Genomic DNA, 7958 nt, shown 5'->3' on the forward strand with positions numbered 1-7958 from the left:
AGGGGCTAAAAAGTACACAGGAGGACAGGGGGCAAAAGAGGGCACAGAAGGGGAGGGGCACCTATCAGTCTGCCCACCCACCCACACAGGTAGCAACAAGTATGTATGTCAGTGGGAGTGTGTCTGTCTGTGTCACGCTGTGTGTGTGTGTGTGTCATGCTGTGTGTGTGTCTGTGTCATTGTGTGTGTGTGTGTGTCATGCTGTGTGTGTGTCTGTCTGTGTCATGGTGTGTGTGTGTGTCACTGTGTGTCTGTATCATGGTGTGTGTGTGTCTGTCTGTGTCATGGTGTGTGTATGTCTGTCATGGTGTGTGTGTGTCAGTCGTAGTGTCTGTGTGTGTTTGTAAAAATAGTGTTTTACTCACTTTTTTTTTCCAACGTCATGCTGGTCTCTGCCTCTATGACTGAGATCATCAAGCTTGATGATCTCAGCTAATCCGCACTGACACAGGAAGCGCCTCCAGTGACCGTCTGAGTGTCTGTCACTAGAGGTGTCACTAGGAAGCAATGTAAACACTGCCTTTTCTCTGAAAAGTCAGTGTTTACATTCAAAAGCCTGCAGGGACAGGCTATAGACACCAGAACCACTACATTAAGCTGTGTGTGTGTGCGCCTGCTAGTGAGTTTGCTTGCTTGCGTGTGTGTGTGTGTGTGTCTGCTAGTGAGTGAGCTTGTGTTTTTATGTCAATGAGCTTATGTATATTAGTGAAATTGTTTGTCTATGAGGCTGTGTATCAATGAGCTTGTGTGTGTCAGTGAGATTGTCTGTGTCTGCATGTGAGTATGCTTACTGTATAATTAAATGTTTTACTCTGAAAGGACCAATATATTATATTAGAAAAAGCTATATATATATATATATATATATATATATATATATATATATATACACATATACACACACACACACATATATATATATACATATATAATTACTCAATCATCTGGGGTGGCAAGACATAGCCTTACATATTACATGCGACAATATATGGTGCAATGACTTATGGGGCTGGCATAGATTTTTTTTCCCAGGGCTGCTTTGTATCCCCAGTCCGGCCCTGGTCGTACGCCAACATCGAGAAAGGAGGGAATGCTTAAGCCCCCTGAATCAGCCAATTCTGGAGAAAAGCATCCACTGCCTCGAACTCCGGATCCGGAAGCTAGCTAAAATATCTCTGTAACTTTCTGTTGGTCCGGGAGGCAAACTGGTCCAACTGAAGAGGTCCTCAGAGAGTCCTTGGAGTGTGGAATACCAATACGTCCAGTTGCTAACGTCCCTCCAGTGTAGAGAGGACCAGTCTGCTGTTAGGTTGTCGATCCCTGGTAGGTAATCTGCTTGTAGAGTGATATTGCGGGGGAAGGCAGAATCGATATATGTCCTTCATCGTCTCTGTGAGATCCCGAAATCAGCACCGTCCTAGCTGTTTATGAATTGAACCGCAGCGATGTTGTCCATGCAGAGGAGTATACGACAATTGGACATATCCTTATCTAGACTGGGAATTGTGAATGACCCCGCGATCAGTTCCAGACAATTTATGTGGAGATTTGTTTCATTTTTGGCCCACGGTCCACCTGTGAAAGCGTGGGTACCCCATCCCAATAGGCTTGCTCCTGATTCTTCGATGAACTCCGCAATGGGTCCGAATATCGCTCTGGCAAGCCTGGATGTGGAGCAACCACCAAAGGAGTACCTATTAGTCGTAGGAGTGACCCGTCCATAAGTAGTGGGCTTTATGTCGTTGCATAGCTCTGCAATGCAGAGGGCCTGGAAAAATCGCCTGAGTGGACGAGGTCAGAAGTCCCACCACGCGAGCTAGGAGTCACAAAGGGATGGAGTCCTTGCATAGAATATGTCTGATCTCTCTGCTAATGGCTTTGATTCTTGTGCTGGACAGTCGAAGTACGCACTTGATCGAATCGATCTCAAATCCTAGGAATTGTATCACCTGAGAAGGAGTTAGTGCTGATTTCTCATTGTTCACAATGAATCCCAATGATTCCAGAAAGTGCACTATAAATTCTGTCTGCAAGCGCAATGGTCTCCCAGCCCTATCAAACATGTTTTTTTTTTTTTCAATTTCTCACCATATTTTTTTTTTTTAAAAGTAAATTATATGACAGGATACAAATAATGGTATGTAAAGAAAGCCCTATTTGTCCTTAAAAAAAAATCTATATTTAACTTGTATGGGAACAGTTAATGAGAGAGAGGAAAATTAGAGCTAAACACAAACAGCACAAAAGCGTTTAAAAGAGCCCTGGTCCTTAACGTACAACATCGCAAAAACAGGCCGGTCTCGAAGGGGTTAATATGTATACCACTTCTTGAATTATCATTCATGTCTGCCAGCCTATTCAACAATCCCACGCAAAAACACATGTTTTCACTCATACCACAAAGAGTTAACAAACAGCCGTACGGACTCTATCAGCTATTTAAACACAGAGACTCCGTACAGATGTCAGCCTCTAATGAAGTGAGTTTGAACTCACGAAACGCATAAGGACTTCTTCGGCATCTGCCATCAAATCGCTTGACTACCGAGTCGTAGTGGAACGCAGGAGGAGAGAGCAGTGGAACGAGTTTGTACCATTCTAACTATCTCCAAGCCTGCCGGATTGAAGGAATGTGCCAGCCACAAATAGCCTGTCACGGCTTACCTTGGTGGGAGTCCAGTATGCAGAGATATGCTCACCCTTGCAATTAAACACAGGCCAAAGTGGTCAGGGAAGAACTCTGGCCTGTGAGTCTGTGCACGGGGTCTGTTCAGGATAACCAGGTCAAAGTACAGACAAGGACTAGAGCAGGAGAATCGTGGTGGGTAAGCCAGTGGTCAGAGGGTGCCAGAAATCAGGATAAACGAGTAGAGAGCCGAGGTCAGAGGATGCCAGAGGTCAGAGGATGCCAGAGGTCAGGGTACAAAGAAATAACAATCCACGGTCAGGAGAACACGGAACAGCAATACTCGAACCAGAGTCAATGAACTGACACTGCCCTTAGGGAGGGGCAGTGTCTTATACCTTGTTAATTAGGTATCAGATTCAGCTGGAGAGTTACTGACAGGTCTGAGCCTTGTGAAGTCTAGCCCCCTAGTGCTGCAGGCAATTCAAGAATAAACAGGAGTTATCCAAAGTCCTGAAATGGCTCAGAGGTAACATAGCAGGTTACAGTCCAGAAGAACCACAGTTCAAATCCTCTGTTGGCTGCTTCTGGGGTGACCACGTCTGGCAGTTGGGATGTCACGGTGGCGATCATGACATAGCCTCTCACCACAGCATTCTCACAATACGCTCGCTTTTATCTTCTAAGTTGTGAGTGTTTTTAATCTACTATTATTCAATAAATCTATAGTAAATAGTGAGCACTATGGTTTCCCATATTACTGTTTTGTAGAACAGCGTGAGGATTTCGTCACTTGAGGCCAATATATATAATCTTTACAATATATTTTGGACCAATTACAGTTAAATAATTCGCTGTCAGTTCTATATTAAATAGCCTGTTTAACGGAGTAACCCCAGCTGTGCACATAGCTGGATTTTCCTGATACAGGCAGACACTTAAAATTTTATCTATTGCAACAAAGTTTCATATGCATGAGGTGATATCGTTCTAAAGACTGAGATTTATATACAACTTTGTTATCACTATTGGGACTATTATATTTTTATACTGGGACTATTATAATACAAATTATTGATTTTTATATCTCTTAAAGGAACATCTCATACACCATAAGTACTCCTGGTACCTATTCGATTTCATCTAATATTTTTTTTTCTTTATACTCTGGATTCTACTGGGAGCCTGTCCTTCCAGTTGAGTATTATCATAAAACTGCGTTTATTGTCTATTCTAATCTGAGGATTTTATTCTCACATATATTACTGGTGAGGTTATATACTTGTCTGGCTGTTTGATAAATAAATGCACGTGCTATGTGTGTCCCCCAAATTCCTTTTTTTATGGTCGTGTGGTTGTACCTAGTGTCTAGATTTAATGATAAGGCTGCAGCCTAGATTCTTCAGGGGAATGATGTACGTGGCTGTAACCAAAGAGAGCCCATACTAAATCACCACTCCTGAATGATGATAAGAAAATGTAAAAACAATTTCTATCCAATTTCAGCTAAATATAAAAAAACAAGGTGCATAATTTTCAGAACATCCTTAGTAATATTCTCTAGTACCTTGAGCTTTGTTTTCCCAGGCAACCTGTTGTTAGGGTAACTAAAATACCATGGCAGCTGGTATTCTCTTATAAAACTAAATGTTCTGTATTTCATCTTTTTATCTTTAATTAATTAAATCAAACTTTCATTTGAAATGTGCGCTCTTTATTTCCTAGACAATAATGCATTATTTATATAATTACCTTATGTAGGTAGATACGCTGAACAAATCTTGAAAAATGTTTGCTCTTGCTGTGTTATCAATATATATATATATATATACAATGATCAGCTACAACATTTAACCCACCTGCCTAACATCATGTAGGCCCACCTCATGCTGCAGAAACAGCTATGATGAATCGAGGCATGGACTCCACAAAATATATTAGCGGTAGATCCTGTAAATTCTGCAAGTTGCGAGGTGGGGCTTCCTTGGATCGTATATGTTGTTCCAGCACGTCCCACTGGAAAACCTTTCCCATGAAAGGGTGTACGTGGCCTGCAATGACCTCTAGGTAGGTGGTGCATGTCAAAGTAACATCTACATGAATGCCAGCACCTAAGGTTTCCCAGCAGAACATTGCCCAGAGCATAACACTGCCTCTGCCTGCTTGCCTTCTTCCCATAGTGGGTATGGGGCTGTTTTTCAGCGGTTGGTTTACGCCCCTTACTTTCAGTGAAGGGAAATCTTAATGCTTCAGCATATCTAGACATTTTGGACAATGCTATGCTTCCCACTTTGTAGGAACAGTTTGGGGAAGGCCCTTTTTTATTCCAGCATGACTGTGCCGCAGTGCATAAAGCAAGGTACCTAAAAAATTTGGATGGATGAGTATGTTTTGTAAGAACTTGATTAACTCGCACAAAACCCTGACCTCAACCTCATCGAACACCTTTTGGAAGAACTGTAGCGGAGATTGCAAACCAGGTCTTCTCATCTAACACCAGTGCCTGACCTCACCCCATGCCTCCCTCCAAAACAAGTATTTCATAAAGATAGGAACTTTATGAAATACTCAGATTGACTGTATTGGAATTTCACTTAAAGTTTAACCCAATTAAACGATATACTGAGACAAAGTACGGACTGCTTTATCTCACTATTTTTCCCACACTTGACAAAGCTTGACACAATGCAGAGCTAATGCCGTCAAGCCTTCTCATTTCTCCAAGACATCAGCAGTGATAGATGTAAGGTAATGAAGCTCTCATCTTCCACAGGATCCTCCGTAGACCTCAATCATGTACTCTCGCACGTGATTAAAAGTAAAGGCCTGACCTCGGTTCCTGACAGCTAAAGTGGATGGTGGCACCCGTGAGAGACAGTTTTAGGTAAGTAAAACTCACCTTTCCCTACAACCCTGCCCCAGACCCTAAACACTGGTGTCACCGACAGGGGTCTTTGCAAATTAGTCAAATTTAAAATTGAAATTCACATTGAATTCCCAATAACTATAATTTTAGTGACTAGCCGTGTAAGGAGTCCTGCTGTCAATGTTTGCAGTCTTTTCTGCAAAGCCAAATTGTATGGCGACAAAAGACTGAAAAGGTAAAAAAAAATTTTTTAAAAAGTGTAATAACTTATAGCACAATGAATAGATTACATTTTGACTTGTGTTGGTTGTGACAAGTGTATTATAAAGTTCCATCTTTTTTGAAAGCAAATCATCTTTAAAATTAGATTAGAATTGTGAAGAAACATATGTTATATAATATTCAGTGCATTTTTAACATGATTGAACCCTGTTTGATTCAGTGTGAAAGCAGATTGTGAATTCAGCTATTTTCATATTTTACATCAAATTATTTCATGAGAATGTAACTACTGCAGATCTGGTATACTGTTTCACATGAAATAAATGGCATTTCACTGACTGAGTCCATTCTATATCAGCTTTTAACACATATTAAAAAAAAAAACCCAAATGTTTCTTATCCTAAAAAATGTTTTTACACTTATGGGGCACTTTAAGGTGATAAACAGTTAGCTGTGTCCGTGGGTGGCATCCCCGTGTTTCTTGTCAGATCCTTTTAGAATGGTTAAACAAAGAGCAAGGTGTCCCCTGCACCCAAATACCACCCCATCTTTAGCCTCACTGATAATGCTGAAATTACACTTATATTATCAAGAGCAAATCAGTGAAGCTTGGTTGTAAATGATAGGATGAGATCACTGGGCACACCATCCCTAGTGCTCTCAGCCTATTATTGCCATCCATGGTTGGAAAATGTACACTTGATAATGAGAAAGCATGTGGTTGCAGAGAAGGCAGGCACCATAGGCATAGGAGAGCCTTAGTTTTTGTCAAATCTCACCAAAGTGCTATGTTGTGGTTATGGAGCTTCACGTGCCCCTTGAAATTGAATGTATTTTTCTATTTTTGCAAGATAAAGTCATTCTCCTAATTTTCTGTATATGACACTTGTCTCTTGTCTGTTCATGTCATTGTATTATTAATAGCAAAATAAAGGTAAAGCGTTGGAAGTTCTAGTGCAAGTAGACCAAAGGCAGCAAACTCTGAAACTGGGGTCCCCTCCAAACCCCTACAAGAAGTAAACAAATAATACAAACAACAGGTGGCACCAATATAAAAAAAGACTAATAAAATAAATAATTAAAATTTAAAAAGTGAAAAAGTAGGTACTATATAATAAATAAAATAAAATACAATAAAAAATGTGCAATAAAATATAGTTCAGAAATTCTTCTAATGGCCTTCTAATTCCATCCTCGTTCGGTGTATATGTGGATAGCAGGCATGCCAGGCACCCACCTTCCTACCTGATAAAGCCTACTCTTTAATTGTTTGTTTTATTAGTATTTTTTTATATTGGCGTAACCTGTTGTTCGTACTGTTGTTTTATTAATTAAGGGAATATTTAAACTTTTCACCGATTTTATGATCCAGTAAGATTAAATATAAATTAATCCTTTTTTTTCACAACACACTAAGTACAACTTGGCTGATGGCTGACACTTCAATCAAGTAATAAAGCAGAGACAAAGATCAGCATAGCCCATACTATTAATATAAACTACATGTACATAAAAATCTGATATTCTAGAAAAAAATAAAAATATTTTTACAGTATAAGGTGATTAATGCTATTGCTCAAAATAAATATTACAGATTAATTAGAGGGATACTGTGAGTACCGTAACCACTGCGGTCCGTTGTCATGATGGTGCTAGCAGGGCACTGGCACTGTCCTCCGGTTCTGTATAAAACTGTTTTCAAGCAGTTTGACACAAAGACCATGATTTAATATTGTTGAATAAGCTTTCAAAATGATTTCATATTTTGGATAAACTTTTCAAATATTTTTTTTTAAATATAAAAATATCAAAACATCTACCATATATGAAAAATATCAACATATCACAAAAAAATAATATTACCAAATTTTTATATTTTTCATGATATTAAATAATTTTAAAAATCTAACCAAAAATAATAAATAATTAAAAAACTTTTCCAACAATATCATTTCAAGGCCAAAAATGTAGGATTCCCCAATTGTCCTAGTCCTAGCCACCCGTTCCCCACTTCGCTACTGTGTAAGTTAAAGTTCTGCATAGCCGTATAAATTTCATCTAAATTTTGACAGCATTGATTGTGTGAGAACATTAGCAGACAACCTAAGTCAATCAGTACAGTTGAATTGTGGAATGAACTTAACATTGCTACTGTGGCAGAGTTACCTGGAGACCCTTGGTTTGTTTGACAAAGAGGAGGAAATGGCCCTAGTAGCCTGCTAGAGCCATAACAGCTACAATGG

The sequence above is a fragment of the Pelobates fuscus genome, chromosome 10 (genome assembly GCF_036172605.1).
Source record: "Pelobates fuscus isolate aPelFus1 chromosome 10, aPelFus1.pri, whole genome shotgun sequence".
NCBI lineage: Eukaryota > Metazoa > Chordata > Amphibia > Anura > Pelobatidae > Pelobates > Pelobates fuscus.